Here is a 24,786-nt window from a genome sequence, read left to right as displayed (position 1 = left end):
TAAACAAAGTGTCTTATCTAAAACTTAAAGTATTATCTTAAAGATTTCTTTTATTCAAGAAAAAAGACTTTCAGGAAATCAAACTCTCATTCTATTTACATTTCAGGTATTCTTTAAACTGCATTAGCATTAGATATCCTCCTATTAATCCAGGGAAATAACACATTTTATGCAATAAAAATGTTAATTTTTTCATAGTGTTGCTAATATGTATTTGCAGGAAAGTAGTATTGATATTTTTCTAATTACAAAAAGGAAAACCTGCAAGAGTACCAATACTAATTTTCAAAAGAAATTGAATACAATGTTCATTTGTTAGATTCATTGAATAAAAAATTTTAAATGGATAACATAATTAACTGTTTATGAGACCTGTGTGAAATTACAGTGTGGAAAGCAACATGCAGAATGAAAGGAGAGGAATGGAAGCAATGCTAAGAAGGAAAGAGGAAGGAAGGAAGGAAGGAAGGAAGGAAGGAAGGAAGGAAGGAAGGGAGAGAGGGAGGGAGGGATGGAGGGAGGAAGGGCGTGGCAGGTTAGAAAACATAAGAACAAATTTAAGTAAAACATATCATTTATTTCTAATGAATAAGCATTGGTATCCAACCTAATCATCTTCAAGGGGTGGCTGATTTAAATGGCGGCTGAGCCCTGCACTGGCCTGGGCGGTGGGCATGTGCAGAAGCCGTGGGCCTGGCCATGGGGCGGCAGCTCTCCCAGGAGCAGGGCATCAAGGGAGTGCCTGGCTAAATTCTATCACTTGGCATCAACAGCATTTTATATCAGCTTAGCATTTTTGTATCTGAAACGTTTATTTCACTCAAGTGAGGAAATATGGCCTCAATCTGGTTGTAACTACTAATCCTGAGCTCATGAAATACCTATATAATGTGGTAGAACAAAACAACAAAAAGACTGGGTATACAAGTGTTCTTCAAAAAAACAAAACGTCATTTTAAATAGTGAAAGTGATGATGTCCTTGAAAAATGACAATGTGATATTGAGTGTGACAAGACTGTGTACCGAGAGAAAAGTCTCAGAAAGCTACCCAAGAGGAAATCCGATCAGTGATCAGACAGATCAGAGCTCCCGTGACATTTCTGCCACTGTTGGGAGTTTCCTGCTCATTTGATCTGCTGATCCATACAGACAAAGATTTGGTTTCACCTGAAAAGTGGAAAGAGTCGGAACCACAGCTTATTACCAATTCTGAGTAAGTCCATCTGTGTTCGTTCACTACTCTAATGCACAAAGCAAAAAGCATGGTGGTCTACAAAACCCTGTCCATGACTGGAGATGAGACAAGAACAATATGTAATTCTCAAATGTGTGTTTCCTAAAACCAAGACAACTACAGTTCATGTTTTATTCATTGTTTGATTTCTAGATGGGGAAAACCTAACACTATGCTTATTGAACTGTGCACAATTGTTCCATTATTTTGGTACCTATCTGGCTTTCCATAGGGTTGGCATAATATTTTGCACACCGTTCAAAAAGGAACCAGCAGATTACACCAAGCTTGCAATGTGAATTCCTTTGAAGGTGGTAACTGTAGATGGAAAAACATTTATTATAAAGTTAAATGCCTTCCTAAATCAGACCTTTTAGTCAAGTAGCTTGACTCATAATATAGGCAAATATGAAATATAGAAAAGAAGTCTGAATATTCAGAATATTTATTTGGCCCTAAAGTAACTGATAATCCACAATAACAAAATATTGTTATAAAATCCTTTTTTACCATTCATGTCATTTATACAAACTATACAGTTTTCATATTGAAAAAAATCTCTAATTATTTGATTTTAATATTTATCGCACCTACAAAGCTATCACTATTTCTGCTGTATAAATTCTGGTGTTACAGAACTCTTCAAATGTCTTTTTGTGTTTTATAAAATCAAGCTTTAAATGCCAATGATAAATAAGGTAAATATGTATGTTTTAAAAAATAAAGTAAATAAATAAACAACTAAATGGTGGAGTGGGATTTGGAATACTGAGGAATAGAAATCAGGATACCTCCTCTACCTGCCTATTACTGAGTTATCCTTCTTTATCTATCATTAATTAACTCTGTGACCTTGGACATATTTTCTACATTTCTTTACTTCTGGATATTATAAATCAAGATTTAATAAAATTATATCTGAAAAACATTAAAAGTGCAAAACACCATGCAACTAGCAGGTGTAATGTGAGTATTGATAGCCATTAATAAAATAAAATAGATACTTCTGGTTTAATAAGTGAGCAAAGCTCAGTACCAGGATCATACTATCTAAGTGACAGTCTGCACTGATCTCTTCAAGTTGTATGATCTTGGGTAAGTTTTACCATTTATATTGCCATTTCTGAAGTGTTACATTACTAATGAAGTTACAGAAACAACAATTATGCTGTGAATGAGCTCTTAAATCCATGTACTGCTAAACAAATATAGAAAGGGAAATTATTTTTGTTGTTGTTTTCTGACTATACTTCAGAAACCAGTTGCCTTTTTTTCCCCTATGAAAATGTAACTTGAGTAGAATTAAGTAAACTAAATACAAAGTGGTCACACATGATCAGCTAACAGACTGATGCTTTCTTTGTTTATAGCAAAGGAATTTGAAATCCCAGAAATTTACCTGAGATGAGTTTTTTGTTTGTGTAACAAAATCTGGTCATGTTTCAATAAGAACAATGAAACCCAGAGTAGAGAAGTTATTTGGCTAAAGATTCCGTATAACAGGGCTAGAACTCAGGACTCCTATTTGTGGGTCGAACTACCCTTCCTATTGCATTGATGCCTCTATTATTTAGTACAAAGATTAGCTGTCAAACAACAGAAAGTCTTTTGTCATATTTGGATTAGAGAAGCCACAATGTGGCTTGGAAGAAATCAGCCAACATAAGGTGTTATCATCTGTGAAAAGAAAGAGGTCATTATTGGCTATTTCTGTGAGGTGGCTTGAAAAGAGGAGGGGAAGAGTGTCACACTCTGCATGGATCCTTGAAGTTTCTCAGGATAACACTCCATTAACAATGACAAGTTGCCATCTGTTAGTGAACTCTTCCAGAAGAGAGCTAAAGCTACCCAAGATCATTTTGCTACATTCAAACTGATTCTCCAGCTCCACCCCTTGATTTTGTTACATGTGCCAGCAGATATCCATGGTCACTGGTAAATTTTCTCAGTGAACTAAATAAGTGTCATGGAATAAATTATAAGTATTTATAAATTATAAGTGGCTATTTGAAAGAAGCTTTCAATTACTCTACCAATAAAAAAAGGCATTTAAGTTATACTTTAATAACTTTGCCTGCAAGTATATTCAGCAATGCAGCTTTTTTGTTATTCTCTACCAAGCTTCATGTAGGAAGTGGTATGAGGCTGCTCCAGGCAAAAAATAAAAAATAAAACTGACCAGTTTATGCATTCACCTTAAATTGCATCTCTTGCAGATTTCCTGATGCAGATGGGGGAATAGCAGTCAATTATGATAACCTCTCCAGTTCATGCATGCTAAATGTGAGAAAAGTTATGGAATAAAACATTTTTTACCTTAGCATATTGACAGCTTTTAAGATATAAAAATCTTTTAATAAGTAATATTTTCACTTGTTTTCATGTAGTTTTTATGAAATGCAACTAAATACATAATATATTTGCCATTTTCCTATTTTAAAAAAATACAAATTCCAGGTTATTTACAGAGGTAGAAAATAAGGTGTTTGTGTGTGTATGTGTGTTAAGAATACTTTTCATATTTAAATTATTAGTTGCTAGACAGCAATAATAGTAGCATTTCAAAAACTGTAATCTGGGACATATTGACACTATTGAATTTTAACAGCTCTGTGCTCCTGAAAAAAAATAGGAAGTTAAGAAATCTGTTCACCCTGTTTTATGCTGGGAAGCATGTTACTGAAAAGAAGCACCCTTACTATATGACTTAGACAAAACTAAATGTTGCCCTACTTACTCACCTATCACCAGGGAAGACATAAACTCCCCATTCTCCCTTTTGCCTCATAAATGATTGTAGGAACTACTTGTCCCTAGTTATCAATTGGAGCAAAATGTTTTAACTTAACTTTGGTTAAAATTTCTCCTTCTACCAGGTTACTGAATTTTTGCCTACTCATCACCTGAACAGCACACTACCCCTCCTTCAATAGCTCCCAACCCACCCCACTCCAAATTAGTATAAATCACTCTCCAAACTGCTATATCTTCAGACCACCCCAGCATCTTGCTTCTCTCACCTGGTTCTTCCTGGTTTTAATTACTCCTCTCCACAAAGGAAAATGTTTTGCCTAACCCTTGAGATGTTTGCAGGTCTTATGGTCAGAGCATTCAGATTTGCAATAGTTCCAGGCTCCCACCATTGCAATGGTCTCTTTCCCATTCCCTGCGACAATGCTTTTTTAAAAAGTCTCTTCTTACTAAGTCTGATGCTTAAATGTTTGACAGTAAAATGCAATGCATGTGGTTTACTTCAGGTAGCTTTGGTACAGAGAAGCTTTGACAATGTCCTTCACCGGAAAGACTAGAACAACTGCTAGTTAAGATGGCTTCCACATATTGACCAACCATGTTCATCTTTCCATTATCTCAATTGCAACCCTTTTTGTGTTACTATTTTGTCTTTCTTATGAAGGAATCATCAATGTTTCACATGATGCAGTGAATTTTTAACATTTAACAAATAAAGAACAGATAAAGGTCATTTCCATGGTTTGAATTTACAGCAGGTGATGATGAAGCACATGTGATTTTAATACTTCATGTGATTTCTCTGAATAAAAAAGAAAAAATACCAAAAAACAAAAACAAAAACACACACACATGCATTCAGAGCAATATGGAAGAGCCCATGTGGTAAGTAAGGTGCTTCATCTCTTGGCTAAACTGAAAATTACGTGAAATGTTTTTCCTTACATTAAGATACAATTCTAGATGAGCTATTTTGAAAGAAAAAATAAAGTTCTATCCGTGACACCATTTTACTAGAAACCAGCGATAGAGCCTGCTATTTAATCTCCACACTGTGTTAATTAATAAATCAAAGAGCAATATGCATACTGATAAACCATTTTTAAGTAAGTGCTTTTCAATAAGAAAAATGCAGCATGGTTCTGCTTTTTCAGGCATTATGTGATTTGTTTGTGCTTGCCTCCATAATTTGTCATGGTCACATTGAGCTTTAAAACTATTCTCTAAGGTATTGCTCTGTCACAATATTGATGTTCTTAGAGAATTTAATGAGAAGGTGCTAAATTTTAATATCAAAATCACTAGTGGAACTAATAATGGTCAGGCCAAAGACCAGCCCTCGTGGGTTATGAATGTAATTTAATATATGTGCTTTAAGCACTTACTAGTACCTGACACTGTTCCTCTGTGAATTAGCTGTAAGAGAGTGGTTCAAACAAAAAGAAATAGCCTGTCAGAGCCCATGCATTTAAATCCCTCTACCCTTGCATGTAGAACATTGGGGAGGCTTTCTGAGAGATGGGGAGAAATTTCAAAAGAGGTGTTATTTTTCTGCCTGAATTAAAAAGTTGCCTAGGTTTGGGAAGGAGTTTTCTACTATGCTGCATTATGGGTCCAGCTAACTTTGCCTTTAAAAAATATTAAATCTGTATTGTTGAAAGTATTACATATGTCCACCTCTTTCCACCATTGACCCCTTCTAGCGCTTTGCCTTTTGAACTCTGATTTCTGCCATCTGCCTTGCTCAATGATGTTCTTCTTCCTTTCTGCTTGGATAGACTTCCCAGCTCAGCTCCTGTTCCTGCTGCTCAGGACTTGACCCCCATATCCTACCCAAACATACACATTTACCTCTCTTCCTGCCTCAGGACTCTGGAGGACAGTCCCCTTTCCAGCTTCCTGCTCCTGCTGTTTCTTACCTAGGCTGCTGTCAAATTTCTTTCTTTGGACCTGGTTGTGAAACTGACCTCATTCCTTTTGAACCACTTTAACAATGGATTAGAAAGTGATTTGCACAGAGATAGCTCTTTTTCAATGATGCTACTTTGCTGAGATATCTCAGCCACTCTGTTCTAACTAGTTCCACACTCGACTTGAATTCTGGTTGGTCATTACTTTTATTGTTACTCTGCTTTCTCACATTATTTACTGTGGTATCTAATTGATTTTTAAGTTTTAAAACTTAGTATTACAAGCTTATAAACATTGTATAATTATAACTGTTTTTTTCTTAAGTTCAAGTGTTGATAATCTGGGGAAATTTCTAACAAATAAGTACCAAACATGAAAATCTCAAGAATAATACAATAATTTCTGCTCATTTAAGAAAAATTACATGTGATTTCTATTATTGTTAGCAATTTTCCATTTGAATATGATTATGCAAAACAGTCATTAACTACAATCATAATTTTGTTTTGTTTACTTTAATCATTAAATAATTAATTTCCTTTAAAACTTGAGACCATATATTGCCATGTTTCTAATTAACCTAAGATGGTTGAAACTAGATGTCTTTTACATCCTTACTTAGTTATACAATTTATAAATGAAAAATTTCAAGGAAATTCTTCTTAGAATGAGCAGCATCAAATAGTGTGCATGGGGGATGTGTGTGTGTGTCTGTGTGTGTGTGTATGTCTACACATATTTTTATTATTATGTGTTGAAACTTTTAGAGTGCTTCATCAATGGCTTTGGCACATTCTTTGTTCAAAGGCTTCACATAGGAATTTGGGATCTAACTTTATACTATGCCAACTTTTATGGTGGCCTTTCATTCAGTTTATTTCAAAATGTTGGTCTCTCTCCACCTGCCTTTGTACTGACATAGCTTACCTTAGGCCAGAGAGCATGCTGAGCAGCTTCCAACAAAGTGAGACCAGGGATGTTTCCCAATCACTCTGCGGGAAGGACTGTCTGAAGTTGAGCTGCAGCCTCCCCTAGAGTCAGCTGTAAGCCATCACTTTGTTAATGAGCTCAGTTTTCACCAGCATGCAAAATGCTCCACTGCTATTTCACAGTGCTGGCTGCTTTTTGTTAAACTTTTAAGTCTCTGGGAATTTTATTTGTGTAAATGTTTTGTAGTATTCTGTAATGCTGAGGATTTTCCAAAACCAATGAAGAATATAATACAACCATCTCTTATTTATACTTTGTCCTTATTGTTGTTTTTTCCTTGTTAGTGACAACATCAGATTGAAGTAATTGCTTTATATCTACTGTAACATTCTTATAAGACATTACATATGACAAAGAATTTGAGATTTTATTTGCTTTTGCAAATAATGATTTCTCATTGTTTAGCAAATCTTAAAATCTCTTCAGGCTGTGCCCACCAAGTACAGAGTATTCTTCTCACTGTTTTTAAAATATTCATTAATTTGATAATGCGTGAGTTATTATTTTTATATGTTTGTCTCCTTTGGGGCTATTTATCCTATACAGTTATGTTGTCATTCTGTCTCCAGTTTTTGTGTCACCATTGTTTATATTTCCATTGATTTAATCAACAGATGCTTATTTGAGTGTGTATTCCATGCTAGATGATTTTATTGGCACTGTCCATAACACATAGAATAAAAGAGAACTCTGGATCTTACAGGAGTGGGTTAGAAACCCTGAAAGATATATAACTGATTAAATATAGAGTAAGTTAAATAATGATAAGGGGAGAAATAAAGTAAAAGGGGGTCTTTAGTTTTGAATAATAAATAATAGGCAAAGATATTTGGGGGGGGGGCAAACTGATATTTGATTAAAGATCAGAAACAAAGGATAAGGCATGCAAATATCTAAAGTGAAAACATGTCAAACAAAGGAAACAGAAAAGATGAGTGCACTAAGGCAGGCACATGCCTGATGTGTCCTGGGAACATCACAGACACCAGAATGGATAGAGCAGAGTAGCTGAATAGAATGGAGCAAAGGATGCTGGAAGCTGAGAGATCATTTTGTAGTAATCCAGGTGAGCATGATGATAAGTATCAGGGTGGTAGCAGAGGAGCTAGTGAAAAAAGTAAAATGGTAAGTGAACTGAGATGAGACAGAGAAATACTGTTTTAAAGTGGGCAGTAAATTAGAACTTGGGTCAAAAAAAAAGAGATGTTGATTTTTTTTTTCTAAGATTTATTTCCGAATCTCATTTTGCACTAAGCAAACCTTTCTATAGATGATGATATTTTAATGTCTTCTGCAATATGTTGAAATTTCTATCAAAGCAATTCCAAATTCAAAAGCTCTGTATGAAACTATTTATTCATCTCCTCCCCTCTAATTTTATTCAGCTTATATGTCAAAGGTTTTCCCTCTATTAATCTCTTTGGTATGAGTTAATAACTACAATTAAATATATTTAAAGATGTGTCTAAGAACACTACTTTTCAGCCTCGTGTTTCAGGCTAACATTATTTTTTCTAAATCTAGGAAACATTGAATGCCTATAACGCACTTTTATTTTTTCAAAATATTGACAGCTAGAAATAAAGCTGATTCCCAAGATTTTGATGAAATTATTGCCCTTATTTCCAAAAGCATCTCCTCTATCCTATGAAAGTACTGTAACCTAAGGAACAAAGTACAATGTGGGGGTAGGGAGGTGAGAAGGAATCTTTGTGACTTCTAGACTTTCAATGCAAGAAATGAGTGTGATAGTCTTTATAGAAACTATCATCTAAAGCTGTCTCTTGACTGTTGTCATCGGTCTTTGATAAATCACATAGGAGTTTCATAAATCCATTCTGAGAGTTTCAAGGAAAAGTTTTTATCCAAAATAGAAAAAAAAAATATCCTATATCACTTTTATGTAATAAATAGGCATATGCAGATTCAACAGGATTTCTTTCTTACTTCCTAGGAAATAGTTGTAAAATATTGGAGAACAACATTTCCTATGTACCTAAAGGCTGTTAGCTAAACTCTAAATGCTTTGCAGTGACTAATTTTCTGCGTTACGTTTTCAATAACATTAAAAATTAAACATTTAAAAACAATTTAAATTATACCAGTTTAATGGTCTTCATACTTGCTTATGCATTGGAATCACCTGGAGGCTTTTTGAAACACAAATCGCTGAGCATCCTCCTCCAGAGCTTCTGAGTCGATATGTTGGGATGAGACACACGTTTGTAACAATATTCGCTCCACTGTTCACTGAAACCTAGTATCAGCCAACAAGATCTCATAAATCAGACTAACCATGCCCCCACAGGCATTGTTCACTTTTGCATCTTTTTGTTTTTAAATGCATTTGTCTCTCTAGTTTGAATTAAGCACTGCTCTATAAAGAACGTAGGCTTGAAACACATTATCAAAGAATGCATTGTTTTAAATAAGAATGGATTATTTGTAATTTTTTTTTTATTTCAACAAGTCTGATTATTTAATTTTGCCAGTTGATACAAAACTGTCTATTTTCTACTAGTTCTTTTTATAATATATATTTTTATTGATTTCAGAGAGGAAGAGAAAGGGAGAGAGAGAGAGAGAGAGAGAGAGAGAGAGAGAGAGAGAAACATCAATGATGAGAGAATCATTGATTGGCTGCCTCCTGCACCTCTCACAATGTGGATACAGCTCACAACCCAGGCATATGCCCTGATTGGGAATTGAAACATGACTTTCTGCTTCACAGGGAGACGCTCAACCACTGAACCACACTGGCCAGGCTCTACCAGTTCTTTTCTGTTTCTGAGCATGTTTACATGCACACTCCTGTATATTTGCCACCACATTTCAGCTGGAGACTGGGAAACAGAACTTAGGGGAATTTTTACAGGGCACACTTGTCTTTCACCAAGTGAAAACTAGAGGCAGGGAGGGAGCTGAGATAAATCTCTCCCAGGCGATCCAGACCTTCACTGAGGGCACTGCACCTGCCCTAGGAAGGCTGGAGTCCCAGAAACAAGGTCGAATTTCTGAGGCCAGAAAATTGGGGATGAGACTAGAGAGGAAAGAGAGATTCCCACTGACAGGAAAGATGCCAGGTAAACTATAAATTGGTTTTCTGTCATTTGGAAAGTAATCAAGAATATAAACAAGAGAAATATCTGGTAAAATATAAAATAACTTTATCTTTAAGTACTTTAAAATACAGTCACCATTTAAAATTAAAACAGTGTTTGGGATAGCAAATTTGTAAGGAGAGGTTAAAATTTTGTACCACTAAAAAGGGTTCTTAATATTTTTTGAAGTAGATTATTATTACATGAATTTAGACTGTGATAAATTAAAGATTCACATTGCAATTCCTAGAAAAACAAAGAGACATGGCTTCAAAATCAAAAGATGAAATAAAAATGTAGAAAGAAGGAAGGTGAAAAGAATTATTCCACTGATTAAGCAATAGGTGAGTGTTAAAGAATTTGCTTACAAAATATGAAACCAGCTAATAAAATAAAATAGGTTATAAAGGTCTTAAATGGTGGATAAAAAGTAACAAAGGCTTAAAGCTTATCACTTGGACAAAAATACCAAATTATGGTATTTCTAAATACCATAATTTTTAAATCAAAGGAAACTAAACAAACTGAGCAAATGCAAAGGAAGATATATACTAATTATAACAAACTGACAAAGTTAAGACCAAATACATCAGTGTCTGTAGTTAAGACCAAATACAGCAATCTTATCAACTAATGGAGTTAACAAACTTTAAGAGAAAATTATTAAAAGAAAACAAGATTTTAGTTTGACTTAAAATTCAGAGCTAACTATATGCTATATGCAAGCAAAACAAATCAAAGTTCAAGTGACAAACTAAACACTTTAAAAAGAATATTTTTAACTGGGCACAAATTGAACAATAAGAAATTAGCTTTATTATTCTGTTATCAGACAAAGTAGAGTTGAAACCAAAAAGCATTAAACTTGACAGAGGTGTACCAATGTTTCTTCCACATTTTCTCTCCCAAGTTCCACCTGATCTGTCTTGTCCTTTTTTCTTATGACCTTCCTATCTCTCTTTCTTGAGTTTCCTCTTGATCAGCCAATGTCTGAGTGGCCCTTTAATTTTTTTCTCATACATACTGCATTTAATGTCTTTTTGTGTGTGTGTGGGGGGGTTGTTTTGTTCGTTTTTTACTTTAATTTTTGCATTAAATGTTTTAATGTGTACATCAATTTAACTTCTTGCCTTCTATCCTTCTCTCCTTTCATTTCTTTCCTTCCTGTCCTCTCTCCATCCCATCTACTGCCTCCCCCACCCCTTTCTTTAATTTTTATTGTCTATTTCAATGTTTAATTTAGGAAGCAGAATTCATCCTTGATATTTAAGTAAAGAGAGATTTATTTAAAAAATTCTTGAAAAGTATAAAATAGTAACAAGTTTTTACTCAGTGGTCAAAAAGTTGCCATTGTCCTTGGGCCATCCAGGAGTCCATTCTCATGCCCAAGTTGCTGGAGACACAACTGCTGCTGCTGGACAGGTGTGTCACCCACTGCCCCTATTGGGAAAACCAACTCTGCTGGAGGCCACAGTCACTTTCAGTCTTCGGCCTCTGCTACTGTCTCTGTCACTACTCAAGCAAGAATCAGAAGGACTTTTCTCTTCCTGTCACCTTATATGCACAGTCTTCTTTTGGCCAGTACTAACTGGAACTAGCAATGGAATCTGAAAAGGGCAACTTTAAGGCTTCCAACCTTCTATGAGACAGAAGGGTGATGTTGAGACAACAGACAAAAGATCAATATCAGCACTTTATCTATCATCTATCATTGATCTGTACAACATGTGTTTACAAGAATACTCAACAACATGTCAATCTTTTATGATTGCATTATTATTGATTTAAACATACTGATTAATTTTAGTTGGTTTATACAAATTTTCATAGTAATAAAATTACTGCATCAGACTTGTAGTAATAGTTTAGCTATCGATATATTTCCTCATTTGAAGATTATTTTAATTTTTTATTTTCTTTTGATATTTCTAAAGCTGAGATATATTTTAAAAATCAATGAATTAAAGAACAAAAGTTAATTTTTATGGAAAAGATGTTATTAAATTAGTACAACTTATGAAAATCAATATGTACATTCTAAGCAATTCACTATATGTTATCAATGCAAATACATTATTATCTCTTGCAGTTCAACTTCATGTGTTTTTATGAGAAAATTTCTTTAACCAAATAGTTGATGTGGAGAAGAAAATATATTGGCTATTTATATTAACTACATTTAGCAAGGACATCTTTTATGGATTTCTCTAGCTAATTATATCCATTGAATATTACCATATTAGAATAGTGTTGTTGTATTTTTCTAATCCTTCATGAAATATTTACAATATAGGACTTATTTGCTAAATACTATAATTAAGTAATATAAATAGCATTAATTTAATAATTGACATATGTATCTGATGAGCCTATTCCAGGCTTAGAGTACTTGTGATCTTTAAAATCAAATAAAATCAGCATATTATATTGTCACAAGGTCGAATGGTGCTGCATTTCTTGCTGTTTGTGCTACAGGAAAGACAACGTATTTCCTTTCTCTTGTGTTCTCCATATATTTACCCTAAGTTTTCCTAGGGCATTGCACTTTCTGCTCCTAGTGAGTCATTTTTATAGTCATCTTCCTCCTTGAGACCTTTTCTAGCTCATTTACTTATTCCTGTATTTACACTCATAATCAGTATGTAGTTCCATGTTTTAAATATGATATGTTTCCTAAAAGCAGAAGATATGAATAAACTTGTATTCCAATGAAAGAACTACCACTACTAAACTAGCTGTAATATAGGAACTTTTCATACCATTTCTTAGCCTCAATTTTCTCATTTGTAAAATGTGACTAATTATAGTATACACTGCTTAGAGTACTTGTGACCTTTAAAATCAAATCAAATCAGTATATTACATTGTTACTGGCCCACAAAATCTCTCAATTAGGATTATCAATTATTGAAATCTGACCTTCCAAATCTTTGCTTTTAATTGTTCGAGAACATTGAAAATATTTCAAAAGACAGAAGAAAAAAGAAAAAGAAAAATATCAGTATAATGTCAAACTTCATACATATTTAGTTATAAAATTATTATAAAATCATTATTAATAACCCTGACCATTTTCACTTTTGCTAAAATTTAGGAACATTCTATATATAGCCATATTTACATTGAAACTATTATGAAGTAAATGTGATATAATATTAAATGTCTAAATAAACACAAATGTAAAAAAAAAAACATTTACATTTCAATTACTACAAATTTTTGTTCCCTGTACACTTTTTGAGATTTGATTTTTACACTCATGTTTACACCCTGATCCCATGGTATACTATTGCTGCTTAGTATCATAAATAATGAAGGTATGTCTACTACACAAGATGCCATCCATCTGCCATTCTTTCATCACACAGTGTAATTTAGAAGAGTTTATTGTATATTGTCCATTTTGTCTTTGCCTCACCAACTTACTGTTTGCAATCCTCTCCTTCCATACTTTCCATCACACTAAGTGGTTGTTGTTTTCAAGAGAAGGTCTAATAGTGTAATGTGTGTTCTTAACTGTCGAAGTATCTTTCATTTGTTTAAATATTTTAAAAAGTTAATCTGATAATGTTCTAGTTGCAATGTTGCATAGATTTTCCCAGATCATATGTTTCTGGTAAATTCTATTATTTTGTGTGCAATTTTTCATACTACCAGGCTTTTAAACAACACAGTGTTGATGTTATACCAAATTTAGGCCACATTGCCTCCAAAGAAAGAACCCTTTTAATAAATGGCCATGGTATAGCAGTGAAATATGAAACAGCAAGGTTACACATTGTTTTTTCTTGACAGAGAGTGTGCCAATTTTAGAGCCATGTTAGCTAGTCATAGAGGAACCCTGGGGTCCTCCCCCTCACTGGGGAGATCAGTAGAAAACCACCAATATCATGAGACTCTTAAATCAACCACACAGAAGAAAATCCGTATTTTGAGAAAGAGATGGTAACCTGAGGAGTGAGGTTTGGCACTATGTCTCATGGAACATGTATTACTTTAAAAAGGTGCACAATTCAGTGAGTTTCCTGTCATTAGCAAAAAGATAAGAGAGTCAATAAATGATGAATGAGATCATGCTAGCAAAATGTTTTAGAGTGACAAAATGTACAAAGGCCAGATAATACATATGGATAAGAATAAAATAGTCATCTTGTGAAGAAGACATTGATTCCATTTTTAAGACTCTTATGAGTAAAAAGAGTTTTTCTTTTCCAATAGTTGGGACAGTCTGATGATCTTGCAAAAATGCATCAATTAACAAACCTAAGAGTAAATTAACTCTTCTAGAAATAAAAGAGCTTAAGAGTGTAGTTTGATATAATCAGTATGCTCCCAAGAGGTATTTTCTGTATGCAGATCTTGTAAAACAATTTCACAAGATTCGTATTCATTCACTCAGATCACTGACAAGTATAATTCTCAAAGATGGCATAGCAAGATAAGCTGTTCTCTCTGTGAAGTTTGAAATACTTTGCTTAGATAAAGAGAGAACAAGGAGCTCATGCATAGTGTTGGGCAGAAACAGTAAATAGTCTCTTCTTGCTTGACCACACTTTTTAATCTAGTATATAAAATATGTTTTCTATTTAATTACTTCCTTAAGTAAATATTTTTGGTGGCTGCTCTCAATATAAAACTAGAGCAGCCCAGCATTTCTGTAAATCCTTGTGTTTGAACAGGAGCTTCGAAGTGAGCAATGGGAGCACAGTGATTGCAAACATCAGCACAGAACTGGAGTTTCTTCCGCTCTGTCATTCTATATACGAGTCATTTTGTAAGACTTGCAAAAGCTATTTTTTGTTGACTTTTTTTTTCTTTTCTTGGATAATTCATTGCATTAATTTAATGCATTAATTTTTTACCTCTCCTCTTTCTTTTTGTACTGTAATGTCCTGGGGGTTGGAGGCATACATTTCATCTGAACCAAGCATAAATAATTCTAAACTATTATTAATTAATCCTCAAAATCAATGTGTATAGTTGAGCTCTCATGTGACTGTATACCTAGAGTTTTCAAAATTAACTTTCATGTGAACATAATGTTCATGAAATGTTAGTAATAAATATGCTAATTTTAACCACACGTATTATATGTGCTATAACATCATCTCTTAATATTGTCTTTATTGTGAGCAGGCTACTTCCACTAGAGCTCTAGGAACACCACTGTGGTCAAGAGAAGACTTTTTAAATTGGTCTTAAGATGTGTGCCAATGGGAATGACCCAGCACATAAAGAAAAATCGATCTAAAAAGGCAAAGGGAAACTGAGAGGATGACTTGTAGTAGGTCAGAGGGTTTGCAATCTAGTGACCAAGAGAAGGGGTTGGACTTAGATAATTGCTCTGAGAGTGAATCTGTCTGTGAGAGTGAAAGTAAAGCACGTGGGTATGCAGAGAAAGAGTAGCTGGGTAGATGTCATTATTAGGTAATATTAGCACTTTTAGAGTTGTTAGAAGATTCCCCCTTAAGTTACTCATAATATGAGCCATTGATTTGAAAACAAAAATGAGAGCAGGTTTTATCTATCATTATATAGTCCCAACCATCTTAGTTCACCACAGGAAGAGAGCTAACAATTTTTAGTGCCTACTACAAGTCAGACATTGTGAGGAGGGGGCTACATATATTATATATTTTAATATTCAGAACAACCCTGAACTGTGATTATACCATTTTCATATAGGAAACCATAGGTTTATCGAAATTAAGGAGCTTATTAGAGGCCACAATGTTAGTAAATGCAGAACTTGGCCTCCAAATCTGTCCTTTCAGACCCCAAATCCAGTGCTATGCATACTTCCTCATAATCGCTTCTTTTATAAATGCATATTCATAATTTAATGGTTTTACTTTCCTTGGGCTGGTGTGATAACCAAAATTGAAGCAAACCACTTGGTTACTAACTGAAATCTTAGTTATATTCTGATACATGTAGCTAAACTTTGGGGTGTTTTAGACAATATGCCTGTAAAGTTAAATGATGACAGAAAGAGAAAAACAGTAGTAGTTTATGCAATTAATAAACCTCCAACAATTCCTCTATTCAAAGTCAGACATGATTATGAGTGTTATCAGTGCTAAAAGAGCCTGCTGCTCCATCTAATTAAATTTTCAACAGCAAAGGGGGGTTTTCATTTATTTGTTTATGAAGGAAAATGCAGTTATCTGCATTTGTAATTTTAAAAATATACACTTCTTGTATGTCTTCAGTTCTAAGCAATCTGTAGTCTTGTAAGTTTAAAAACAGTAAGGAAACTGAAAATGTGTATAAGCTGATGTAGTGCAGTTTCCTGTACCCCGAGGTGCATATGGGAGCAGGACTCACACTTTCTAAAATTGCATGATATTTTAGAACAAGCATTATTTACATTTATAAAATGATTTTCTTCATATAACTCACAGCATTGAGAATAAGATGAACACTTTTCCTTTATTTGAGTAAAACCCAACATTTATTAGAAAAATCATTCCTTTCCCTTTTTCTGTATACACAAGTTAATTAAAACTAAACAAGTCCATTTTTATATTTTGTTTTTTCTTTACTTAATGACTTCAAAATGTTGTTCATAGCTGTGCAAAATTGCTTTACATATCATAGTGTATGTTATTAAATTAATTATGAATTTTATTTACCCAAATAAATAATCACTATATTTTGGCAATGTCTTCACTGTTTGTCACTTTTTAGGTAATATTTGGTGCTTTCTTATTTCAATGTATTGTTCAAAGGGTATAAGTTTCATAGTAGGCAGCAAGATCAAATTATTTTATGACAATAGATAAGGTAAATTTCTATTAAACCACACTGCTGAAAAGAGGTAATGTTGTGAGGACCTGTGGTAGAGTTAATAAAATAGCCTTACCCTCCACCCAAATACTCTCTCACCACTGTTGACCCATGCAAAGAGTAGAACACCTCAAGCGTCTGGGAAAATGCTCTGAAATAGTTCAATTGTGAACATAAATCACAATTTTACCTTGCCGTTTCATTGATGAGTGAACCTGTGTTGTCTTGAAAACTGTTCTTATAGGTATAATTTCAAAATCTCTCATTCCCTCTGATGGATTTCATGACTCTCCATTCTAAGATGCTGTGAGTATTCAGATGACCTATTTTTAGCATATGTTCTTTAAATCCCAGGAGTTTGGGAAATCCACCAGGTACTTAGTGGATGCCTAACTCTGTTCACTAATGGCAGGATTCTGAAAATTATTTTATCTATATAAGCTTCAAAATTCTTATCTTTTCAAGATAATATTCACCATGTATAAATACATGAATACAAGAGGGATTAAGTGAAATAGTGAAGGTAAAACAAAAACATAGACACTAATACATTATGAGTGTGAAGAGTACAAATAATTTTATTTTTAAATTCTTTTGGTGTAGTTTTAGATATTAACAGAAAACTACATTATTTCTTTCCTAGCATAACACATATTATTGATAAAAAATTAAGATACAAGATATAAGTCCATTTTGCTTCATTTTTTTTCAAATAAAATATATTTTATGCTACCTTACATTGATATACTCCAAATTAAAACTTTAAATTTTGTTCAAAACAACTGTTTTTCCTGTTAAATTATGTAGCTGTATTAAATGTAAATAGTTCTATGTTAAACTAGGTGACAATGACTTTTATTTAAACTGACATAATACTTCACTTTCTAGTAATTATTAACTAGAACATTTGCCTGGTTTGATTATATATACATAAATTATTTTTCCTGCTATTAGTAAACTGTGCATCTCTTTCACTTCATCATGTAAAAATACTTGACCTAAACCAGCCATCTCAGATTAACAGACTAACCCTAAAATATGACAGGAAGGACTTAAATATCTATAGCTTGTCCTGACTGGTTTGGTTCAGTGGATAGAGTGTCGGCCTTCAGACTGAAGTGTCCCAGGTTCTATTCTGGTCAAGGGCATGTACCTTGGTTGCGGGCACATCCCCAGTAGGGGTTATGCAGGAGGCAGCTGATGGATGTTTCTCTCTCATCGATGTTTCTATCTCTCTATCCCTCTCCTCACTCTTCCTCTCTGTAAAAAATTAATAAAATATATTTTAAAAAATAAAATAAAATAAATATCTATAGCTCAGCTTTTGTAAATTCAGCATGAAACATTTCTGATACTATTAGAGTCCATACATGACCCAGTGTCTTGTTCTAAAAACATCTATACCCTTTAACTAGAATTTGTTAAATGGGTTTTTTGAATTAGTCATAATGCTTGAGTACCTGTCTTGGTCACATACTCAGTGTTCTAGTCTTAATGGTTGGTGTTCTATTTAGTTCTCAAAAAACTTCTTACTAAGAACTAAAATCCATCACTGTGTGTCAGCCATGGGCCTGAGGACCTACTCATGATACATCTTCCTCAAAATTATTTGCTACTTGGAAGTTAAATAGATTTGTCTCTTTGTACTCAGGAACTATTGTCTGTTCTTGGAAACACTCTGTTACCGATGTTAGATCCTAACAGATTCAACTCTAAAGTTTCTTTTTAAAAAACATTTTGGGAGTAATGGAGACTCCTATATCTGGCGAACTTCCCTACCCTCTTCCAAGTCCCCATGCAAGTTTTTCCTTGCCTCATGGTAAGTGTGATTCCTATCTCACTCCTCACTCCTCATCACACTATCATGCTCATTTAGGTTTATAAACACAGATTTTTTTTCTTATTTGCATTATATGGTTACATGATCAGAGAAATTAAATAATTTGTCTCCCATTTCACACGCTATCTAAAATTAGGTATTTATTTCATTCACCAAATGCCATGTGAATGCCTAGTATGTACAATGCCATACATGAGATACAGGAATGGATAACTGTCAGAAAAGTTTGAGAACAAAAAATGGAGAGTTTCTTCCAACTGGTTTTGACAATTAGAACTACATTATGTGTTTTGTAAGAACTGGGGCCTTCTGTATTTTATTAAATTATATTCTGAGTATCTTACAATGCGTTTGGCTACATTCTAGTTAATCAGTGAAATAACAAGAGCTTCCTGGGAAAGGTGGACTTGTTCTGGCTGTGAGGGCCACAATGAGTTTTTATTCACATAGATTTATTCCATTTGGTGAAGGGAATCATGTAAATGAACAGAGAATGTACATCAGATATGTGGAGAACACTGAGAGAAGTCTTGTGTGGTCTATTCCACTCTGTTTCCTAAAGAGTTTCAGAGAGACAGCAGATTGAACAGTTTCTTACAAAATGTGGTTAAACATAAAGCCGAGAGATATCCATTTAGGAATTTCCATAGAGGTGAATTTTGAAGCAGAGATTGATAAGATTGCCTATGTGTACAGAAGAGAAGAGGGAAAAGTCAAGGAATAAAACGTAATAAATATGTACATTTAGAAGGTGACATAAGATCAACTGAAGAACTTGCATACATATATGCATAACCCATGGACACAGACAATAGTGTGGTGAAGGCCCAGGGTGATGGTGGTGGTGAGGGGAACTAGAAGGAGTCAATGGAAGTAAAAGAGGATCTATGTAATACTTTCAACAATATATATATATATATATATATATATATATATATATATATATATTAAACATATTTTATTGATTTTTTTACAGAGAGGAAGGGAGAGGGATAGAGAGTTAGAAACATCGATGAGAGAGAAACATCAATCAGCTGCCTCCTGCACACCCCCTAACTGGGGATGTGCCCGAAACCAAGGTATATGCCCTGGACCAGAATCGAACCTGGGACCCTGCAGTCCGCAGGCCGTCGCTCTATCCACTGAGCCAAACCAGTCAGGGCAACAATAAATATATTTTTTAAAAGTTTCTTTAAAAATTAGAATCATAAACTCCTGTATCTGGTATCTGAAAACTACTTTCCTTTGCATGAAGACATTGAGGACTGGAGAAACCAAGGATTTTATTGCTTGTGATGACAAAATTTGAGCTCCAAATGAAGAAGGAAAAGGGAGAATTTAGAAAATTAGGAAGACCATCAGAATATTGCAATAACACAAGTGTGAATGAGAAAATAAGCACATAATTGAAGAAGTTTGACGGTATAGGAAGGCAAATAGTTCCAACTTTTTAAAAAAGTTATGTTTAAAAGTGAAGTGTCACTAATTCATATTTTCCTTTGATCAATAACATGAAATATTATTAAAATACATTAAAACATTAATGTTTTAATTATAAAACTGCATTTAATTACCATCCTTCATACTGCTTTCTACCTTGATTTCCAATATTTCAATTAGTCAAACTATTATAAGTTAATCAGTAAGTAGGATTTATGAATTATTAATGACTCAAGAAGGAAATGTTAGCAGAAAATTTAGTTAGTAGTGAAAAGACATCAAGACCATACTTAAAAATATGCTCTGTTAGAAACATATTTAGAGAACTTTGCAAGGCAAATTTTGAAAAAAGGTTTTATAAGATACAAATAATCCCACAAGATGCAACTTAAAGCGTTTTCTAAATATTTTAATAAAAATAATAATATTTTATCAAATTTATGAGGGTTATTCAAGTTAGATATTGCATACTCTATAAAAGTAGTAAAACTTGCTTGCTCTCAAAGATAAATGAAAACAGAGAAACACATGAACATATATTGAATTTTCTAATCCACATCGAGAGTTGGATTTCTTAAGGTGGTCAGATTCCTCAGAATATGTACTTCCTATTTATTATATACCTGACACAGAGCTAGGAGGTTTCACAGGTATAATCTTATTATTAAAGCTCCATAACAACACAGTATTATTTGCATTTTCCATGAGAGGAAACCCTGTTTAAGTATTTGAGGTAGGTCATATTAGCAAGTGACCAAAAGAGCTCAATACAGGAATAATGTCTCATAATTGACATTTGTTTTCATTTACTAACACATGCAAACATGTATGTATATATGTATGTACATATTTATTCATCACTCAATTTTAAGATTTTACTTATAAATTATTTTATAAATCTTATTAAGCATCAAGTGTGTATCAGATGGCACTATTTTAGGTTCATTTAAGATTTATAAGATATATATTGGTAATTCTGTAAGTTGATCTATCTATACCTCCTAATTTTTCAATTTTACATGATTACTCTTTCTTGTCTAGAAATTACCGATCAAAAAAGTTAAGCATAATACTCAAGGATGGCACCATTCTGTTCAATTCAGTTTGACAAATAACTGTATCAAGCAGATTTTTAGATGCAGTGCTTACAGAGTTGAGAAAATTTAACATTGTCTCTATTCTCTTGTAATTACAGTCTGGTGGGGAACACAGATGATAAATAAGTAGTTACAGATCAAATGGAAACTTCACAACAAGAGGTCAATGAAAACAATACTTTTACAGAGATAACTATGCTTTTATTTTCAAGAGTATTTCTTGATAGCTCTTTTAGGACATTAAACAAAAAAATCTTCAAGACTTTATTTTAGTCCTCACAACTACTAAAATTTATTCTCTAGGTAATCCTACTTGTAACAGACCACTGAGAACACAAAACAACTCAAAATATTCTCAAAAATATTCTCAGTATATATTTTTACATTTATTTAATTGATTCCTTTCAGTTACTCCTAAATGTTATAGATATTAAAAAATAAACTTGGTTGGATGGGGCATCACCAGATGGTTGCTGGTTTGATTTCCAATCAGGGCACATATCTAGGTTATGATTTCCATATTTGGTCAGGGTGATTACGGGATGCAACTGTTAGATGTTTCTCTCTCACACTGATGTCTTTCTCTCTTTCACCTCCTTCCTCTCCTTCTAAAAATAATCAATAAAAACATCCTTGTACCCTGGCATTGCTCGGTGATTAGGGCATCTGCTGGTACACTGAAAAGTTGAGGGTTTGATTCCCTGGTTAAGGGTACATATCTGGGTTGCAGGTTCAGTCCCTGGCCCAGGTCAGGATATTTGCTGAAGGCAACCAATCAGTGTCTCTCTCTCTCTTCTCTCTCTCTCTCTCTCTCTCTCTCTCTCTCTCTCTCTCTCTCTCTCTCTCTCCACCTCCCTCCCTCCCTACCTTCCACTCTCTCTAAAACTCAATGGAAAGAAAATATCCTCAGTGAGGATTAAAAATAAATAAATAAAAATAAATACATTTGTTTTATTTCCTACTAATGTACTCATGCATTTATTCCTCATTTAATCCCTAGTGTTTAGTAGTGAGAGCTTAGAGAAATGTTAAATAAAGATTCTAAGGTCAACAAGAATGACCTCTGTTATTCGTTAGTAGTGTCTACATGGGCTGCTGGAGAGGGGAAAGGCAAGTTAAGTCCTTAGCTTACTGACATCACTCTGGGCAAGTTAACTTCTCTTCATAGGATGGCAATAATAAAAGAAATTATCACAAAGGTTGTTATGATACTTAAACGAGATAAAGTAAAATGGTCTTAAGAGACTGTCTGGTATGTTGTAATGTTCAATTGTTGTTAACAATTATTATTATCCCTTGAGCTACAACCACTATGGTAAAATGTAATAGAAATTCACATACATGTCAAAATATTTTTATTTTTCAAATTATGTATTTTTTAGGAAAAGTATTAAATATACTGCTAATTGAAGAGTCTATGATATTTTGGACAGTTGGAAATATACATGCTATAAAGTCTAAATTGTGGGGGAGCACGGGAGACTTGGTTGGAAAGTCTGTAAGGCAATCGCCCCTAATTGTTCCTTAACCTTTCCAAACAAGTCTGTGTACATGCAGACCCTCAGGTGTTTACAGGAATCTTTATGCTTAATCTTTATCCTTAAGGGTACTGCTGATGCCTATGTCCTCCCAAGAATACTTACCCTACTGATAGTATCTAAATGTTAATTTTTGTTCAAGCTGCTGTTACAATAAAAGCCTGAAGAGGCAGGCGAATGAGGTTGTTTGGTTTCTTTAGCCAGGCAGTCCCTTAGCCCTCTCTTTCACAGAAACGTGTGTCAGAGAAATTGTTCATTTGTCGCTCAAGGTCTGCTTGTCAGGCCCGGCACTAAATAAATATGTAAATAATTATGTTTTAATAATAATTAAAAACAGAATATCCTATTTTAAGTTAAGAAATGATCTATATGAGCTCACATGGCATGTAGTAACTCACAGTGCAGACTCTTTTAAATTACTAGAGGCCCCATGCATGAAATTCGTGCAAGGGGCTCATCCCATGCCACAGTGGCTGCCTCAGCCCCTCTCAACCCTGGCTTCATCCAGAAGGTCGTCCGGACAGTTGTTCTGCTACTCAGTCTAATCAGCATATTAGCTCTTTATTATATAGGATAACACTAAAAATGTTGTTAAATGATTATAAAAGGTCCTTTTTATTTTTTTTAGTATCAAACAAACAGAAAAACAAAATAACAAATAAAAAACAGAGTGATAGAGAATCTGGGAAGAATTGAAATTAACTTCCAGATATATGGAGAGTTATGAATATCAGAGCCATGTTAGAATTGACACTCAGACCTGGATATACAAAGGTAACAAAAAAGACATGATGTTTGCCCTTATATAATTTAGAGTTCCTGGGATAGAACCCACCTTAATACAAAACCACTGTTGTAAAGAATGAAAATTACCAACCTGAAAAACACAATAATCTGATGAAATTTATGATAAAATATGCAGTATGTGCATATATTACATAAGTCCACACAATATGAAGAAAAATATACAAACTATGATGAAATGCATTTATGTATAACTAGTGGTCCGGTGCATGAAATTTGTGCATGGGGGGGTCCCTCAGCCTGGCCTGCACCCTCTCCAATTTGGGATCCCTCTCGCAATCCAGAACTACTGGCTCCTAAGCGCTCACTGCCTGCCTGACTGCCTGATGCCTCTAACTGCTCCCCTTTCAGCCTGATGGCCCTAATTGCTCTCCCCTCCTGGCCTGATCCCCCTAATTGCCTATCTGTACTCCCTTCCTGGCCTAAACTCCCTAACTGCCTATGTGCTCTCCCTTCCTCTCCGTGCCTTCAAACCCCAGCGCAGGAGTGCTGAGAGCTCTCTGCCGAGTCCCCGCTCCTGTCCTGACACCCCTCTCTGGACCGGGTGGCATGGTAGACCTGCACACACTTCCTCCCGGGGGGCCGCTACGGCCTGTCCTGACGCCCCCCTCTGGGCTGGGCTGCGCCATGGGCCTGCATGCGCTTCCGCTGGGGGCCACCCCTGGCAGCAGCCTCATGTCCTGGTGTCACAAGTCCCCATGCCCGTCCCTGCCCCCCAGTGTGCATATTTGACTGGTCGTGACTCGGACACTATAACAGATAAATTAGCATATTCCCTCTTTATTATATAGGATTTCTGTAATTAGAACATAAACACAAAAAATAGGGCACACAATATGTAATATACAAATTCCATTTTCTTTCTATGTACCATGGGGATATCAAAAGACAAAGATAAAGAATAAAATATACATTATTTCTGAGTAGTAGGATTATGGTGATTTCTAGTTTATTCTTTTTTGCATGTTCACAAATATATGGCATACATATACATTAGACTTACAGTAAATTTATCTAGAAAACATTAAAATAACAGTTATATTAGCCAATTTGGGGGAAGTTATTTTGCATGCAACAGTTTTGTTAAGGCATAATTTAACATATTCATATAAAGGACTTCTTTTTGTTGACTCTACTATTGCTGTTGCTGTTATTGCTGTTCATTTCTTTTTAGACTCTAGTGTTAGCATGCCTTTTTTAGTTCTCAAAGTTATTTTAACATAAATGAAACTAGAGGCCCGTTGCACAAAATTCATCCCCTTGGGGGATGTCCGACTGCCGGTTTAGGCC

General features: G+C 34.4%; 1 pseudogene across 1 annotated transcript; it reads left to right on the top strand.

Moving 5' to 3' along the window:
* The first annotated feature begins 762 nt into the window (after positions 1–762).
* LOC308244081 (mitotic spindle assembly checkpoint protein MAD2A-like) lies at positions 763–1,341 on the top strand (annotated as a pseudogene). Its single transcript has one exon. The product of its transcript is annotated as a mitotic spindle assembly checkpoint protein MAD2A-like (transcript).
* The last annotated feature ends 23,445 nt before the right edge of the window (positions 1,342–24,786 follow it).

The sequence above is a fragment of the Plecotus auritus genome (assembly GCF_963455305.1).
Source record: "Plecotus auritus genome assembly, chromosome: 3".
Lineage (NCBI taxonomy): Eukaryota > Metazoa > Chordata > Mammalia > Chiroptera > Vespertilionidae > Plecotus > Plecotus auritus.
This window is presented reverse-complemented; position numbering and strand designations above follow the sequence as displayed.